Source organism: Pongo pygmaeus, chromosome 11 (genome assembly GCF_028885625.2).
Source record: "Pongo pygmaeus isolate AG05252 chromosome 11, NHGRI_mPonPyg2-v2.0_pri, whole genome shotgun sequence".
NCBI classification, from domain to species: domain Eukaryota; kingdom Metazoa; phylum Chordata; class Mammalia; order Primates; family Hominidae; genus Pongo; species Pongo pygmaeus.
This window is the reverse complement of record NC_072384.2, coordinates 5,933,231-5,953,437: the sequence shown is the minus strand read 5'-3', so window position 1 is coordinate 5,953,437 and position 20,207 is coordinate 5,933,231.

Genomic DNA, 20,207 nt, shown 5'->3' with positions numbered 1-20,207 from the left:
ATATTTCCTTTTCCAACATAGGACTCAAAGCGCTCCAAATGTCCACTTGCAGATTCTGGAAAAAGAGTATTTCCAAACTGCTCAACCAAAAGAAAGGTTCAACTCTGAGAGATGAATGCACACAACACGAAGAGTTTTCTCAAACTGATTCTGTCTAGTTTTTATGTTAAGATATCTCCTTTTCCACCATAGGCCAAAAAGCACTCCAAATGTCCACTTACACCTAATTCAAAGAGGGTGTTTCAAAACTGCTCAATCAAAAGTAAGGTTGAACTCTGTGAGATGAATGCACATATCACAAATAAGTTTGTCAGAATGCTTCTGTCTAGTTTTTATGTGAAGATATTTCCTTTTCTACCATGGGCTTCAAAGCGCTACAAATGTCCACTTGCAGATTCTACAAAAACAGTGTTTCCAAACGGCTCAGTCAAAAAAAAGCTTCAACTCGGTGAGCTGAATGCAACCATTACAATGAAGTTTCTCAGAATTCCTCTGTCTCATTTTTATATGAAAATATTTCCTTTTCCGCTATATTCTTCAAAGTGTTCCTAATGTCCAATTGCAGATTTTACAAAAAGATTGTGTTAAAACTGCTGAATCAAAAGAAATGTTCAATTCTGTGAGATGAATGCACACATCACCAATAATTTTCTCAGAAAGATTCTGTCTAGTTTATATGTGAAGATATTTCCTTTTCCACCATAGGCCTCAAAGCTCTCCAAAAGTACACTTGCAGATTCTACAAAACGAGTGTTTCAAAACTGCTCAATGAAAAGAAAGGTTCATCTCTGTGAGATGAATGTACACATTACAAAGAAGTTTGTCAGAATGTTTCTGTATAGCTTTTATGTGAAGATATTTCCTTTTCCACCTTAGGATTCAAAGCGCTCCAAACGTCCAATTGCAGATTCTACAAAAAGAGTGTTTTAAAGCTGCTAAACCAAAAGAAAAGTTCCATTCTGTGAGATGGATGCACATATCAAAGAACTTTCTCAGATTGCTTTTGTCTAGTTATTATGTGAAGATATTTCATTTTCTACCACAGACCTCAAAGTGCTCCAACTGTCCGCTTGGAGATTATACAAAAAGCCTGTTTCAAATCTGCTCAATCGAAAGCAAGGTTCAACTCTGTGTGATGGATGCACACTTCTGAAAGAAGTTTGTCAGAATGCTTTTGTACAGTTTTTATGTGAAGATATTTCCTTTCCACCATTGGCCTGAAAGTGCCCCAAATGTCCGCTTGCAGATTGTACAAAAAGGGTGTTTCAAAATTTCTGAATCAAAGGAAAGATTCAACACTGTGAGATGAATGCATGCATTACAAAGAAGTTTCTCAGAATGCTTCTGTCTAGTTCTTAAATTAATATATTTCCTTTTCCACGATAGGCCTCCAAGCACTCCAAATGTTCACTTGCAGATTCTGCAAAAAGTGAGTTTTGAAATTACTCAATCAAAAGAAATGTTCAACTCTGTGAGATGAATGCACACATCACAAAGACGTTTGTCAGAATGCTTCTGTCTAGTTTTTCTTTGAAGATATTTCCTTTTGCACCATAGGCCTAAAAGCACTCCAAATGTGCACTTGCAGATAATACAAAAATGGTGTTTCAAAAATGCTCAATCAAAAGAAAGTTTCAACTAGGAGAGATGAAAGCACACATCACAAATAAATTTGTCAGAATGCTTCTGTCTAGTTTTTATTTGAATATATTTCCTCTTACACCATAGACCTGAAAGTAATTGAAATGTACATATTCAGAGAGTACAAAAGGGTGTTTCAAAACAGCTCAATCAAAAGTAAGGTCCAACTCTGTGAGACGAATGCACATATCACAAAGAGGTTTGTCAGAATACTTCTGCCTAGTTTTTATGTGAAGATATTTCCTTTTCCACCACAGGCCTCAAATAACTCCAAATGTCCACGTGCAAATTCTACAAAAAGAGTGTTTCCAAACTGCTCCATCAATAGAAAGGTTCAAATCAGTGAGATAAATGCACACATTGGAAAGGAGTTTGTAAGAATGCTTCTGTCTAGTTTTTATGTGAAGCTATTTCCTTTTCCACCATTGGCCTCAAAACGTTCCAAATGTCCACTTGCTGATTCTACAAAAAGAGTGTTTCCAAACTTCTCAATCAAAAGAAAGCCTCAATTATGTGAGATGAAAGTGAACATCAGAAAGAAGTTTCTCAGAATGCTTCTGTCTCGCTGTTATGTGAAGATATTTCCTTTTCCACCACAGGTCTCAAAGCGCTCCAAATGTCCAAATACAGATTCTACAAAAAGAGTGTTTCAAAAGTGCTCAAATGAAAGAAAGTTTCCACTCTGTGAGATGAATACACACATCATAAAGTACTTTGTCAGAATGCTTCTGTCTAGGTTTCATGTGAAGATATTTCCTTATCCAAAATAGGCTGCAAATCTCTCAAAATGTCCACTTTCAGATTCAACAAAAAGAGGGTTTCAAAACTGCTCAATGAAAAGAAAGTTTCAACTCTGTGAGATCAATGCAAAAATCAAGAAGAAGTTTGTCAGAATGCATCTGTCTACTTTTTATGTGACGATATTTCCTTTTCCATCATAGGACTCAAAACGCTCCAAATGTCCACTTGCAGATTCTACAAAATGAGTATTTCAAAGCTGCTCAATCAAAAGAAAAGTTCAGTTCCGTGAGATGAATGCAAACATCACAAAGTTGTTTCTCAGAATGCTTCTGTCTAGTTCTTAAGTGAAGATATTTTCTTTTCCACCATTGGCCTCAAAGCGCTCCAAATGTCCCCTTGCAGATTCTACAAAAAGAGAGTGTGAAAACTACTCAATCAAAACAGAGATTCAAATCTGTGTGTTGAATGCACACATCACAAAGAAATTAGTCAGATTGCTTCCGTCTAGTTTGTATGTGAAGATATTTTGTTTTCCACCATATTCCTCAAAGCAATCAAATTGTCCAGTAGCATATACTACAGAAAGGGTGTTTCAAAAGTGCTCAATCAAAAATAAGGTTCAACTCTGTTAGATGAATGAACATATCACAAAGAAATTCTTCAGAATACTCCTATCTAGTTTTTATGTGAAGATAGTTCCTCTTCTAAATGTACCCTTGCAGATTCTACAAAAAGAGTGTTTCAAAATTGCTCAATCAAAAGAAAGTTTCAACTCTGTAAGGTGAATGCAGACATCACAAAGAAGTTTCTCAGAAACCTTCTGTCTAGTTTTTCTGTGAAGGTATTTCCTTTCCCACCATAGGCCTCAAAGCACTCAAAATGTCCACTTGCAGATTCTTCAAAAAGAGTGTTTCAAAACTGCTGAATAAAAAGAAACATTCGTCTCTGTGAGATGAATGCACGCATCACAAAGTATATTCTCAGAATGGTTCTGTCCACTTTTTTTGTGAAGATACTTCCTTTTCCAACACAGGCCTCAAAGCGCTCCAAATGGCCACTTGCAGATTCTAAGAAAAGAGTATTTCAAAACTGCTGAGTGAAAATAAAGGTTCAACTCTGTGAGATAAATGCACACATCACAAAGGAGTTTGTCGTAATGTTTCTGTCTAGTATTTATTTGAAGATATTTCCCTTTCCTCCATAGACCTAAAAGCACTCCAAATGTCCACTTGCAGATTGTACAAAAAAGGGGTTTCAAAACTGCCTAATCAAAAGTAAGGTTCAACTCTTTGAAATGAATGCACATATCACAAAGAAGTTTATCAAAATCTTTCTGTCCAGTTTTTTTGTGAAGATATTTCCTTTTCAACATAGGCCTCAAAGCACTCAAAAGGTACACTTACAGATTCTACAAAAAGAGTGTTTCCAAACTGCTCAATTGAAAGTAAGGTTCAACTCTCTGAGAAGAATGCACACTTCACACATAAGTCTGTCAGAATGTTTCTGTATTGTTTTTATGTGAAGATATTTCCTTTTCCACCGTAGGCCTCAAAGCGTTCCAAATGTCCACTTGCCGATTCTACAAAAAGAGTGTTTCAAAGCTGCTCAATCAAAAAAATATTTCAAATCTGTGAGATGAATGCACACATCACAAAGAAGTTTTGCAGAATGTTTCTGTATTGTTTTTATGTGAAGATGTTTCCTTTTCCACCAAAGACCTCAAAGTGCTCCAAATGTCCAGTTGCCGATTCTACAAAAAGAATGCTTCCAAACTGCTCAATAAAAAGAAACGTTCAACTCTGTGGGATGAATGCGCACAATACAAAGGAGTTTCTCAGAATGCTTCTCTCTCACTTTTATGTGAAGATATTTCTTTTTCCACCATAGGTCTCAAAGCGCTACAAGTGTACACTTGCAGATTCTACAAAAAGAGTGTTTCAAAACTGCTCAATCGAAAGTACTTTTCAACTCTCTTTGATGAATACACACATCATAAAGTAATTTGTCAGAATGCTTCTGTCCAGTTTTTAGGTGAAGATATTTCCTTATTCACAAGAGACTGCCAAGCTCTCATTATGTCCACTTGCAGATTCTACAAAAAAAGAGTGTTTCAAAGATGCTCAATGAAAAGAAATGTTAAACTCTCTGAGATGAATGCACACATCACAAAGAAGTTCGTCAGAATGCATCTGTCCAGTTTTTATGTGAAGATATTTCCTTTTCCATCATAGGCCTCAAAACGCTCCAAATGTCCACTTCCAGAATCTACAAAAAGAGTCTTTCAAAGCTTCTCAATCAAAAGAAAGTTTCAACTCTGTGAGATGAAAGCACACATCACAAAGAAGTTTCTCCGAATGCTTCTGTCTAGTTTTTATGTGTAGATGTTTCCTTTTCCATCACAGGCCTCAAAGTGCTCCAAATGTCCACTTTCAGATTCTACAAAAAGAGTGTTTCGAAACTGCTCAATCAAAGGAAATGTCCTACACTGTGAGATGAATGCAGACATCACAAAATGTTTGTCAGAATGCTTCTGTCTGGTTTTTGTATGAAGATATCTCCCTTTCCAGCATAGGCCTCAAAGCGCTCCAAATGTCCACTTGTAGATTCTACAGAAAGAGTTTTTCAAAACCGCTCAATGAAAAGCGAGGTTCAGCTCTCTGAGATGAATATACACATGACAAAGAAGTTTTTCAGAATGCTTCTGTCTAGTTTTTATGAGAAGATATTTGCTTTTCCACTATAGGCCACAAAGCGCTCCAAATGTACACTTGAAGATTCTACAAAAAGAGTGATTCAAAGCTGCTCAATCAAAAGAAATGTTAAACTCTGTGAGATGAATACACCCATCACAAAGAATTTTCTCGGAATGCTTCTTCCTATTTATTATATGAAGATATTTCCTTTTCCACCGTAGGCCTCAAGGCGCTCCAAATGTCTAATTGCAGATTTTATAAAAAGAGTGTTTCAAAACTGCTCAATGAAAAGAAAGGTTCAACTCTGTGAGATGAAAGCACACATCACAAAGAAGTTTGTCAGAATCCTTCTGTCTAGTTTTTACGTGAAGATTTTTCCTTTTCCACCTTAGGCTCCAAAGCTCTGCAAATGTCCACATGCAGATTCTAAAAAAAGAGTGTTTCTAGACTGCTCAATCAACAGAAAGGTTCGACTCTATGAGGTGAATGCACACGTCACAATGAAGTGTTTCAGAATGCTTCCGTCTAGTTTTTATATGAAGATATTTCCCTTTCCACCATAGGCCTCAAAGCACTTCAAATGTCCACTTGCAGATTCTACAAAAAGAGTGTTTCAAAGCTGCTCAATCAACAGAAATGTTCAGCTCTGTGAGATGAATGCACTCATCACAAAAAAGTTTGTCAGAATGCTTCTGTCTAGTATTTATGTAAATATATTTCCTTTTCCAACACAGGTATTGAAGCACTACAAATGTCCACTTGTAGATCGTACAAAAAGAGGGTTTCAAAACTGCTCAATGAAAACTAAGATTCAACTCTGTGAGTTGAATGAACACATCAGAAAGGAGTTTGTCATAATGCTTCTGTCTAGTTTTTATGTGAAGATATTTCCTTTTCCACAATAGGCCTCAAAGCCCTCCAAATGACCACTTGCAGATTCAACAAATAGAGTGTTTCAAAACAGCTCAATGAAAAGTAAGGTTCAACTCTGTGAGATGAATGCACACATCACAAAGAAGTGTGTCAGAATGCTTCTGTCTAGTTATTATTTGAAGATACTTCCTTTTCCACCATGGGCCTTAATGCGCTCCAAATGTCCACTTTCAGATTCTACAAAAATAGTGTTTCAAATGTGCTCAATCAAAAGAAAGGTTCAACTCCGTGAGATGAATGCACACATCACAAAGAACTTTGTCAGAATGCTTCTGGGTGGTTTTTAGGTGAAGATATTTCCTTTTACACCATAGGCTTCAAAGCGTTCCAAATGTCTGCTTGCAGATTCTACAAAAAGAGTGTTTCAAAATGCTCTATCAAAAGAAAGGTTCAACTCGGTGCAATGAATGCACACATCCCAAAGAAGTTTGTCAAAATGCTTCTGTCTATTTTTTGTGTGAAGGTATTTTCTTTTCCAACATAGGCCTCAAAGAGCACCAAAAGTCCACTTGTAGGCTTTCAAAACTGCTCAATGAAATGTAAGGTTCAACTCTGAGAGATGAATACATGCATCACAAAGAAGTGTGTCAGAATGCTTCTGTCTAGTTATTACGTGAAGATAGTTCCTTTTCCACTATAGGCCTAAATGTGCACCAAATGGTCACTTGCAGATTCTACAAAAAGAGTGTTTCAAAGCTGCTTAATAAAAAGAAAGGTTCAACTCTGTGAGGCGAATGCACACATCATGAAGAAGTTAATCAGAATGCTTCTGGCTGGTTTTTATGTGAAGATATTTCCTATCCCTCCATAGGCCTCAAAGCGCTCCAACTGTCCACTTGCAGATTCTACAAAAAGAGTGTTTCAAAGCTGCTCAATCAAAAGAAAGGTTCAACTACGTGAGATGAGTGGACCCATCACGAGGAAGTTTCCCAGAATGCTTTTGTCTAGTTATTATATGAAGATATTTTGTTATACACCACAGGCCTCAAGACGCTCCAAATGTCTACCTGCAGATTCCATAAAAAGAGTGTTTCAAAACTGTTCAATGACAACTGATGTTCAACTATGTGAGATGAATGCACACATCACAAAGAAGTTTGTGAGAATGCTTTTGTCTAGTTTTAATGTGAAGATATGTCCTTTTCCAATACAGGCCTCAAAGAGCTCCAAATGTCCACTTGCAGATTCTACAAAAAGAGGGTTTCAAAACTGCCCAATGAATAGTAAGGTTCAATTCTGTGAGATGAATGCACACATCACAAAGAAGATTGTCAGAACGCTTCTGTCTAGTTTTTATATGAAGATATTTCCTTTTCCACCATAGGACTCAAAGCGCTCCAAATGTCCCCTTGCTGATTCTACAAAAAGAGTGTTTCCAAACTGCTCAATCAAAAGGAAGCTTCAACTCTGTGAGTTGAATGCACACATCACAGAATAGTTTCTCAGGATGCTTCTGTCCAGTTTTTATGTGAATATACTACCTTTTACACCATAAGCTTAAGGTGCTCCAAATGTCCTCTTGCAGACTCTACAAAAAGTGTGTTTCAAAACTGTTCAAACAAAAAAAATGTTCAACTCTGGGAGATGAATGCACACATCAAAATAATTTTCTCAGAATTATTCTGTGCAGTTTTTAGGTGCAGGTATTTACTTTTCCACCATTGGCCTCAAAGCGCTCCATATGTCCCCTTGCAGATGCTACAAAAACAGTGTTTCAGAACTGCTCAATGAAAAGAATGTTTCAACTCCATGAGATGAATGCATACATCACAAGGAAGTTTGTCAGAATTTTTCTGTATACTTTTTATGTGAAAATATTTACTTTTCCACCATAGGCCTCATAGCGCTTCAAATGTGCACTTGCAGATTCTACAAAAAGAGTTTTTCAAACCTGCTCATTCAAAATAACGTTTAAAATCTATGAGATGAATGCACACATCACATGGAAGTTTCTCAGAATGCTTGTGTCTAGTTATTATGTGAAGATATTTCATTTTCCACCATAGGCCTCAAAGCGCTCCTGATTTCCACTTGCAGACTCTACAAAAGAGTGTTTCCAACCTACACAATCAAAAGAAAGGTCAAATCTGTGAGAGGAATGCACACATCACAAAATGTTTCCCAGAATGCTTCTGTCTAGTTCTTGATTGAAGATATTTCCTCTTCCACCATAGGCCTCCAGACGCTCCAAATACCCACTTGCAGATCCTACAAAAAGAGTGTTTAAAACTGCTCAAAGGAGAGTTTCAACTATGTGAGATGAATGCACCCATCACAAAGAAGTTTCTCAGATTGCTTCTGTCTAGGTTTATACGAACATATTTCCTTTTCCACCATAGGCCTCAAAGCACTCAAAATGTCCACTTGCAGACAGTACAAAAAGGGTGATTCAAAACTGCTCAATCAAAAGTAAGGTTCAACTCTGTGAGACAAATGCACATATCACAAAGAAGTTTGTCTGAATGCTTCTGTCTAGTTTTTATGTGAAGATATTTCCTTTTCCACCGTAGGCCTCAAAGCGCTTGGAATATCCACTTCCAGATTCTACAAAAAGAGAGTTTCCAAACTACTCAAGCAAAAGAAAGTTCAAATCTGTGAAATGAATGCACACATCACAAAGACGTTTCTCAGAATGCTTCTGTCTAGTTATTATGTGAAGATATTTCTTTTCCCACCATAGGCCTCAAACGCTCCAGATGTCCACTTGCAGATTCTACAAAAAGAGGGTTTCAAAAGTGCTCATTCATAAGTAAGGTTCAACTCTGTAAGATGAATGCTCACAACACAAAGAAGTTTCTCAGAATGCTTCTGTTTACTTCTTAAGTGAAGATGTTTCCATTTCCACCATAGGCCTCAAAGCACTCCAAATGTCCACTTCCAGATTCTAGAAAAAGAGTATTTCAAAACTGTTCAATCAAAAGAAAGTTTCAACTCTGTGAGATAAATGCACACATCACAAAGTAGTTTCTCCGAATGCTTCTGTCTAATTTTTGTGTGAAGATATTTCCTTTTCCACCATAGGCCTCAAAGCACTCCAAATGTCCACTTGCAGATTCTACAAAAACAGTGTTTCAAAACAGCTCAATGAAAAGAAGGGTAAAACTCTCTGAGATAAACGCACACATCATAAAGAATTTTCTCAGAATGATTCTGTCTAGTTTTTATGTGAAGATATTTCGTTTTCCACCATAGGCCTCAAAGCGCTACAATTGTCCACTTGCAGATTTTACAAAAAGAGTGTTTCAAAATTGCTCAATCAAAACTAAGCTTCAATTCCATGAGACGAATCCACCCATCAAAACGAAGTTTGTCCGAATGTTTCCGTATAGTTTTTATGTGAAGATATTTCCTTTTCCGCCATAGGCCTCAAAGCGCTCCAAATGTTCGCTTGCAGATTCTACAAAAAGAATGTTTCAAAGTTGCTCAATCAAAAGAAAATTTCAACTCCGTGAGATGAATGCACACATCACAAAGAAGTTGCTCGGTATGCTTCTTTCTAGATTTTATGGGTAGATATTTCCTTTTGCACCATAGGCCTCAAAGCATTCAAAATGTCCTATTGCAGATAGTACAAAAAGCGTGTTTCAAAGCTGCTCGATGCACAGAAAGCTTCAACTTTGTGAGATGAATGCACGCATCACAAAGGAGTTTGTCAGAATTTTTCTGTTTAGTTTTTATGTGAAGATATTCACTTTTCCACCATAGGACTCAAAGTACTCCAAAAGTCCACTTGCAGATAGTACATAATGGGTGTTTCAAAACTGGACAGAAACATTCTGACAAACTTCTTTGTGATATGTGCCTTCATCTCACAGAGTTGAACATTTCTTTTGATTGAGCAGTTTTAAAACACGTCTTTGGAGAATCTACAAGTGTACATTTGGAGCACCTTGAGGCCTGTGGTGGAAAAGGAAATATCTTCACATACAAACTTGACAGAAGCATTCTGACAAACTATCTTGTGATGTGTGCGTTCATCTCACAGCGTTGTACCTCACTATTGATTGAGCAGTTTTGAAACGCTCTTTTTGTAGAATATGCATGTGGACATTTGGAGCGCTTTCAGACCTACGGTGGAAAAGGCAATAACTTCACATAAAAATTACACGGAAGCATTCTTAGAAACTTCTTTCTGATGTGTGTATTCATCTCACAGAGTTGAACCTTTCTTGGATTGAGGAGTTTGAAACACTCTTTTTGTAGAATATGCAAGTGGACATTTGGAGCGCTTTGAGGCCTATGTTGGAAAACGAAATACCCTCACATAATAAGTAGACAGAAGTATTCTGAGAAACTTCTTCGTGATGTGTGCATTCATCTCAGAGATTTGAAATTTTCTTTTCATTGAGCAGTTTTGAAACATCCTTTTTGTACTATCTGCAAGTGGACATTTGTAGGGCTTTGAGGCCTATGGTGGAAAAGGATATATCTTCACATAAAATCTTGACAGAAGCATTCTCACAGACTTCTTTGTGATATGTGGATTCAACTCACAGGGTTGAACTTACTTTTGCTTGTGCAGTTTTGAAACACCCTTTTTGTACTATCTGCAAGAGGATATTTGAGTGCTTTGACATCTATAGAGGAAAAGGAAATATCTTCAAAGGAAAACAAGACAGAGGTATTCTGACAAATTACTATGTGATGTGTGCATTCATCTCACAGAATTGAACCTTTCTTTTGATTGAGGAGTTTCAAAACTCTCTTTTTGTAGAATCTGACGGTGGACATTTAGAGTGCTTTGAGGACTATAGAGGAAAAGAAAACATCTTCACTTAAGAACTAGACAGAAGCATTATGATAACCTTCTTTGTGATGTGTGTATTCATCACACAGATTTGAACCTTTCTTTTGCTTGAGCAGTTTTAAAACACACTTTTTGTAGTATCTGCAACTGTTCATTTGGAGTGCTTTGGGGCCAACGGTGGAGAAGGAAATATCTTCACATAAAAACTATACAGAATCATTCAGAGAAAATTATTTGTGATGTGTGCATTCGTCTGACACACTTGAAACTTTGTTTTGATTGAGCAGGTTTGAAACACTCTTTTTGTATAATCTGCAGGTGGACATTTGGAGTGCTTTGAGGCCTATGGTGGAAAAGGAAATATCTTCACATAAAAACTAGACACAAGCATTCTGACAAATTTCCTTGTGATGTAAGCATTCATCTCATAGAGTTGAACCTTTCCTTTGATTCAGTAGTTGGAAAACTCACTTTTTTAGAATCTGCAAGTGGTTATTTGGAGCGATTTGGCACCTATGGTGGAAAAGAAAATATATTCCCTTAAGAACTAGACAGCAGCATTCTGAGAAACTTATTTGTAAAGTGTGCATTCATCTCACAAACTTGAACATTTCTTTTAATTGAGCAGGTTTGAAACACACTTTTTGAAGAATCTGCAAGTGGACATTTGGAGCCCTATGTGGCCTATTGTGGAAAAGGAAATATCTTCACATAAAAACTAGACAGAATCATTCTCATAAACTTCTTTGTGATGTGTGCATTCATCTCACAGAGTTTAAACTTACTTTCTATTGATCAGATTTGAAGCACACTTTTTGTAGAATCTGCAAGTGGACATTTGAAATGCTTGGAGGTCAATGGTGGAAAACAAAATATCTTCACAAAAAAACTAGACAGAAGCATTCTGAGAAACTTCTTTGTGATGTGTGCACTCATCTCAGAGTTGAAATTTTCTTTTGATTGAGCAGCTTTGAAAGACTCTTTTTGTAGAATCTGCGAGTGGACATTTGGAGCAGTTTGACATCTATGGTGGAAAAGTAAATATCTTCACATAAGATCCGGACAGAAGCATTCTGACAACTTCTTTGTGATGTGTGCATTCATCTCCCAGAGTTGAACCTTACTTTTCATTGAGCAGTTTTGTAACACTTTTTATGTAGAATTTGCAAATGGCATTTGGAGTGCTTTGAGGCCTATTGTGTAAATGGAAATATCTTCACATAAAAACTAGACAGCAGAAATTCTGACAAACTTCTTGGTGAAGTGTGTATTCTTCTCACAAAGTTGAAACTTTCTTTTGATTGAGCAGCTTTTAAACACTATTTTTGTAGAATCTGCAAGTGTACATTTCGAGTGCTTTGAGGCCAATGGTGGAAAAGGAAATAACTTCCCATAAAAACTAGACAGAAGCATTCTCACAAACTACTTTGTGATGTGTGCATTCATCTCCCAGAGTAGAACCTTAGTTTTCAATAAGCCGTTTTGAAAAACTCTTTTTATAGCATCTGCAAGTGGACATTTGGGGCGCTTTGAGGCCTATGGTGGAAAAGGAAATATCTTCAATTAAAAACTAGACAGAAGGATTCTCACAAACTTCTCTGTAACGTGTGCATTAATCTCACAGAGTTGAACCTTTCTTTTGACTGAGCAGCTTTGAAACACGCTTTTTGTAGAATCTGCGAGAGGACATTTGGAGCGCTTTAAAGCCTATTGTGGAAAAGGGAATATCTTCATATATAAACTAGTCAGAAGAATTCTGACAAACATCTTCATGATTTGTGCATTCATCTCACAGAGTTGAACCTTACTTTTGATTGAGCAGCCTTGAAGCACTCTTTTCGTAGAATCTGCAAGTGGACATTTGGAGCGCTTTGAGGCCTATGATGGAAAAAGAAATATTTTCACATAAAATTAGAGAGAAGTATTCTGACAGACTTCTTTGTGATTTTTGCATTCACCTCACAGAGATGAACCTTACATTTAATTGTGCAGTTTTGAAACACTCTTTTTGTAGTATCCGCAAGTGTACATTTGGAGCACTTTGATGCCAATGGTGGAAAAGGAAATATCTTCACATAAAAACTATACAGAAGCATGCTGACAAACTTCTCTGTGACGTTTTCATTCAGCTCACAGAGTTTGACCTTTCCTTTGCTTGAGCAGCTCTGAAACACCCTTTTTGTAGAATCTGCGAAAGGACATATGGAGGGCTTTGAGGCGTATGGTGGAAAAGCTAATATCTTCACATAAAAACTACAGAGAAGAATTCTGACATACTTCTTTGTGATGTGTGCATTCATCTCACAGAGTTCAACCTTAGTTCTCATTGAGCAGTTTTGAAACACTATTTTTGTAGAATTTGCAAGTTCACATTAGGAGTGCTTTGAGGCCTATAGTGGAAAAGGAAATATCTTCACATTAAAAGTAGACGGAAGATTTCTTACAAAATTCTTTGTGATGTGTGCAATCATCTCACAGAGTTGAACCTTACCTTTGATGGAGCAGTTTTGAAAGACCCTTTTTGTACTACCTGCAATTCAACGTTTGGAGTGATGTGATGCCTATGGTGGAGAAGGAAGTAACTTCTCATAAGAACTACAGGGAAGCATTATGAGAAATTTCTTTTCGATGTGTTCATTCATCTCACGGAGTTGAACCTTACTTTCGATTGAGCAGTTTTTAAACACGCTTTTTATAGAATTTGCAGGGTGATCTTTGGGGCGCTTTGAGGCCTATGGTGGAAAAGGAAATATTTTCACATAAAAACTAGACAGAAGCATTCTGACAAACTTCTTTGAGATGTGTGCATTCATCTCACAGAGTTGAACCTTTATTTTGATTGACTAGCTTTGAAGCACTGTTTTTGTAGAATCTACGTGTGAAGAATTGGAGTGCTTTGAGGCCTACGGTGGAAGAGGAAATATCGTCACATAAAAGCTAGAGAGAATCATTCTGAAAAACTTCTCTGTGACGTGTACATTCATCTCACAGAGTTGAAACATTTTTTTGATTCAGCAGTCTGGAAACACTCTTTTGTAGAATCTTCAAGTATACATTTTGAGCGCCTTGAGGTCTATGGTGGATAATGAAATATCTTCATATAATAAATAGACAGAAGCATTCTGAGACACTTCTTTGTGATGTGTGCATTCGTCTCACAGAGTAGAACCTTTCTTTTGATTTGGCAGCTTTGAAACAGTCTTTCTGTAGAATCTGCAAGTGGACATTTGGAGCACTTTGTGGCCTGTGTTGGAAAACGAAATAACTTCGCATAAAAACTAGACAGAAGCATTCTGACAAACTTCTTTGTGTTGTGTACATTCATCTCACAGAGTAGAACCTTAGTTTTCAATGAGCAGTTTTGAAACACTCTTTTTGTAGAATCTGCAAGTGAACATTTGGAGCGCTTTGAGACCTATGGTGGAAAAGGAAATATCTTCACAAAAAAACTATACAGAAGCATTCTGACAAACTTCTTTGTGACTTGTGTATTCATATCACAGAGCTGAACCTTTCTTTTGACTGAGCAGCTTTGAAACACTCTTTTTATAGAATCTGGTAGTAGACATTTGGTGCTCTTTGAGGCCTTTGGTGGAAAAGAAAATATCTTGGCATAAAAACTATACAGAAGCATTCTGTGACACTTCTTTGTGATGTGTGCATTGATCTCACAGATTTGAAGTTTTCTTTTTATTGAGCAGCTTTGAAACACCCTTTTTGTAGAATCTGCGAGTGGACATTTAGAGCACTTTGAAGCCTGTGGTGGAAAAGGAAGTATCTTCACATATAAACTAGATAGAAGAATTCTGACCAACTTGTTTTTGATTTATGCATTCATCTCACAGAGTTGAACCTTACTTGTGATTGAGCAACTTTGAAGCACTCTTTTTGTAGAATCTGTAAGTGGACATTTGGAGCGCTTTGAGGCCTATGGTGGAAAAGGAAACATCTTCACGTAAAATTAGACAGAAGCATTCTGATGAACATCATTGTGACGTGTGCATTCATCTCACAGAGTTTAATCTTTCTTTTGTTTGAGCCGCTCAGAAACACCCTTTTTGTAGAATCTGCGAGTGGACATTTGGAGTGCTTTGAGGCCTATAGTGGAAAAGGAAATATATTCACTTAAAAACTAGACAGAAGAATTCTTACAAACTTCTTTGTGACGTGTGCATTCGCCTCACAGAGTTGAATCTTACTTTTCATTGAGCAGTTTTCCAACACTCTTTTTGTGGAAGCTGAAAGTGGATATTTGTTCCGCTTTGAGGCCTTTGGTGAAAAAGGAAATATCTTCACATAAAAAATAGACAGAAGCATTCTGACAACTTTCCTGGTGATATGTGCATTCAACTCACTGAGTTGAATCTTACTTTTGATTCAGCAGTTTTGGAAGACCCTTTTTGTCCTATCTGCAAGTAAACATTTGGAGTGATTTGATGCCTATGGTGGAAAAGGAAATATCTTCACAAAACAACTACACAGAAGCATTCTGGGAAACTTCTTTGTCATGTACGCATTCATCTCACAGATTTGAACCTTAATTTTAATTAAACTCCAGTAAATTCCAATCCATTAAATTCCATTCAATTCCTCTCCACTCCACTCCTCTCCACGCCATTGCACTCCATTCCACTCCACTCCTGTCCAATCAACTCCATTCCACTCCATCCCACTCCCTTCCACTCCACTCCACTCCACTCCACTCCACTCCATTCCACTTCATTCCTCTACACTCCATTCCTTTCCATTCCATCCCATTCCATTCCACTACATTCCACTCCACTCCACTCTGCTGCGCTCAATTCCATTCCATCCCATCCCTTTCTACTCCATTCCACTACACACCACTCCACTCCACCCCACCCCAGTCCACTTCATTCCATTCCATTCCATTCCACTCCATTCCCTTCCATTTCTTTCTTTTGAGAGGATCTAACCCTGTCACCCATGGTGGAGGGCAGTGACACAATCTCAGTAAACATTTCATTTCACCATTCCATTAAATTGCATTCCACTCCCTTCCATTCCATTCCATTCCACTCCACTCCACTCCAATCCATTCCATTCCATCCCATTCCATTCTACTTCATTCCACTCCAATCCACTCCACTCCACTCTGCTCCACTAAACTACAATCCATTCCATCCCATTTCATTCCACTCCACTCCACTCAACTGAATTCCGTTCCATTCCATGCTATTCCATTCCACTCCATTCCATTCCATTCCATTCCAATCCACTCCAATCCATTCCATTCCATTCCATTCCTTACTTTTGAAAGGATCGCACTCTGTCACACAGGCTGGAGTGCAGTGGCGCAATCTGAGCTCACATTTCATTTCACCATTCAATTACATTCCATTCCACACAACTCCACTCTGCTCCATTCCATCCCCCTCCATTCCATTCCACTCCATTGCTTTCCATTTCTTTCTTTCGAAAGGATCTCACGCTTTCACGCAGGGTGGAGTGCAGTGGCACAATCACAGCTCACATTTCATTTAAGCATTCCTTTCCATTGCATTCCATTCCATCGCATTCTATTCCTTTCCACTCCAATCCACTCCACTCCATTCCATTCCATTTCGCTTCACTCCACTCCATTCAACACCATTCGGTTCCATCCCATCCCATTCCAATCTAATTCACCCTACTCAACTCCACTCCACTGCATTCCATTCAAATCCATCACATTCCATTCCACCTCAATCCAGTCCACTCCACACCACACCACTCCAATCCACTACACTCCAATCCACTGCACTTCAATGCATTCCATTCCATTCCATTCCATTCCACTCCATTCCATTCCATTTCACTCCATTCCATTCCATTCCACTCCATTCCATTCCATTCCTTTCTTTCGACAGGATCTCACTCTATCACCCAGGCTGGAGTACAGTGGTACAATCTCAGCTCACATTTCAATTCACCATTCTATTTCATTGCATTCCATTCCATTCCATTCCACTCCATTCCATTCCATTCCACTGCACCCCACTCCACTCCATTCCACTCCTTTCCATTCCATTCCATTACACTCCACCCAACTCCACTCCACTCCATTACATCCCATTCCATTCCACTCCATTGCACTCCACTCCACTCCACCCCACTCCCCTCCACACCATTCCATTCCATCTCATTCCATTCCACTCCATTCCACTCCAGTCCACTAAACTCAACTTCACACCAATCCATTCCATTCGATTCTATTCCATTCCACTCCATTCCATTCAATTCCTTTCTTTCAACAGGATATCACTCAGTCACCAAGGCTTGAGTGCAGTGGAACAATTTCAGCTCACATTTCATTTCACCATTCTGTTGCATTCCATTGCATTCCATTCCTTTGCATAACATATGACTCGACTCCACTCCACCCCACTAAACTCCACTCAACTACATTCCATTCCAGTCCCTTCCAATCCAGTACAATCCACTCAATCCCATTCCATCCCATTCCATTCAATTCCACTCCACTCCACTCCATTCCATTCCATTCCATTCCCATCTGTCCCATCCCATTCCACTCCATTCCACTCTACTCCAGTCCACGCCATTACACTTCACTCCACTCCACTCCACTCCATTCCATTCCACTCGGCTCCACTACAGTACATTCAACTCCATTAGATTCAATCCCATTCCATTCCACTATATTCCACTCCACCACACTTCAATCCACTCCACTCTGCTCCACTCCATTCCATTCCTTTTACTCCATTCAAGTCCATTCCACTCCACACCTTTCTTTCGACAGGCTCTCACTCTGTCACAGAGTCTGGAGTGCAGTGACACAATCTCAGCTCACATTTCATTTCACCATTCCATTCCATTCCATTCCATTATAATTCATTCCATTGTAACCCACTCCACTCCACTCAACTCCACTCCACTCCACTCCATTCCATTACATCCAATTCCATTCCACTCCATTGCACTCCACCCACTCCCCTCGCCTACACAGTATTCCATTCCATCCCATTCCATTCCACTCCATTCCACTCCACTCCACTCGTATCCATTCGATTACATTACATTCCACTCCATTCCAATACATTCCTTTCTTTCGACAGGATTTCATTTCACCATTCCATTCCATTTCATTATATTTCATTCCAATCCACTCCACTCCATTTCACTCCACTCCTCTACACTTCACTCCATTCCATTCCATTCTGCTCCATTCCTTTCCATTCCTTTCTTTCAAAAGGATCTCACTCTGTCACCGGGCTGGAGTATAGTGGCACAATCTCAGCTCACATTTCATTTCATCATTCCATTCCATTCCATTGCATTTCAAACAATTCCATTCGATTCCACTCCACTCCACTCCATTCTATTACCTTCCATTCCATTCCACTCCATTCCACTCCACTCCACTCCACTACTCTCCACTACACTCGATTGAATTCCATTCAATACCATTCCATTCCACTCCACATCACTACACTCTAATCCACTCCAATCCACTCCATTCCATTCCATTCCACCCCATTCCATTCCATACATTTCTTTCGACAGGATATCACTCTGATCCGGAGTCCGGAGTGCAGTGGCACAATCTCAGCTCTCATTTCATTTCACCATTCCTTTCGATTCCATTCTATTTCATTCCATTCCAAGCTACTCCACTCCATCCACCCAACTCCAATCCACTCCAATATATTCCATTTCATTCCACTCCACTCGAGTCCACTCCACTCCAATCCACTCCATACAATCCCATTCCATTCCACTCCATTCCACTCCAATCGACTCCACCCTACTCCATTACATTCCATTATATCCTTTTCCATTACACTCCATTACACTCCACTGCACTCCCCTCCATTCCACTCCACTTAACTCCATTCCATTCCATTCCATTCCACTCCATTCCATTCCATTCCTTTCTTCTGACAGAATCTCTCTCTGTCTCACCCAGGCTGGCGTGTAGTACAACAATCACAGCTCACATTTCATTTCACCATTCCATTCCTTTACATTCCATTCCATTCCACTCCACCACAATCCATTCCATTCCATTCCACTCCACTACAATCCATTCCATTCCACTCCATTCCATTTTGTTCCAATCCATTCCACTCGTCTCCATTCTACTCCACTCCACTCCATCCAACTCAATCCCTTTCCATTCCACTCCATTCCACTCCACTCCATTCCACTCCACTCCATTCCATTCCATTCAACCCATTCCATTCCACGCCATTCCACTCCATTCCACTAAACTCCACTCCACTCCACTCCACTCGTTTCCACTCCATTCCATTCCAGTCCATTCCATTCCTTTCTTTCAACATGATCTCACTCTTTGTCGCAGGCTGAATTGCAGTGGCACAATCTCAGCTCCCATTTAATTTCACTATTCAATTCCATTGCAATCACATTCTTTCCTTTCCATTGCATTCCATTCCATTCCATACCATTCCACTCAATTCCATTCTATTATACTCCATTCCACTCCACTACTTTATTTTGACGAGATCTCACTCTGTCTCCAAGTTGGAGTGCAGTGGCCCAATCTCAGCTCAAAAGTCCTTTCACCATTCCTTTCCACTCCATTCCATTCCATTCCATTCATTTCAATTCGATTCCATTACACCACCCTCCACTCCACTCCATTCAACTCAACTGAAATCCACCCCATTCTAATCTTTTAAATTCCTGTCCATTCCACTCCACTCCACTCCACAACACTCCATTCCATTCCATCCCATTCCATTCCACTACATTCCACTCCATTCCACTGCATACCACTCCAAACCACCCCTCTCTACTCCATTCCTTTCCATCCCATTCCATTCCACTAAATTCCTCTCCACTCCACCCCTCTCTACTCCATTCCATTCCATCCCATTCCATTCCACTAAATTCCTCTCCACTCCACTTCACTCATCTCCACTCCACTCCACTGCATTCCATTCCATTCAATTCCTTTCTTTTGACAGAATCTGATTCTGTCTCCCAGGCTGAAGTGTAGTGGCACAATCTCAGGTCACATTTCATTTCACCATTCCATTCCATTCCATTCCTTTCCATTCCATTCCATTGCAATCCATTCTATTCCATTCCATTCCAATAAATTGCATTCCATTCCATTCCATTCCATTCCACTCCACTCCACTCCAGCCCAGTCCACTCCATTCCATCCCATTCCATACCACTCCATTCCACTCCAGTCCACTACATTCCACACCACTGCACTCCATTCCATCCATCCTATTCCATTCCATTCAACTCCACTCCACTCCACTCCATTCCATTCCACTCCATCCCATTCCATTCCACTCCCCTCCAATCCATTCCATTCCACTTCATTCCACTCTAATCCACTTCACTAAACTCCACTCCATTCCATTCCATCCCATTTCATTCCACTCCACTCCACTCCACTCCACTGAATTCCGTTTCATTCCATCCCATTCCATTCCATTGCATTCCATTCC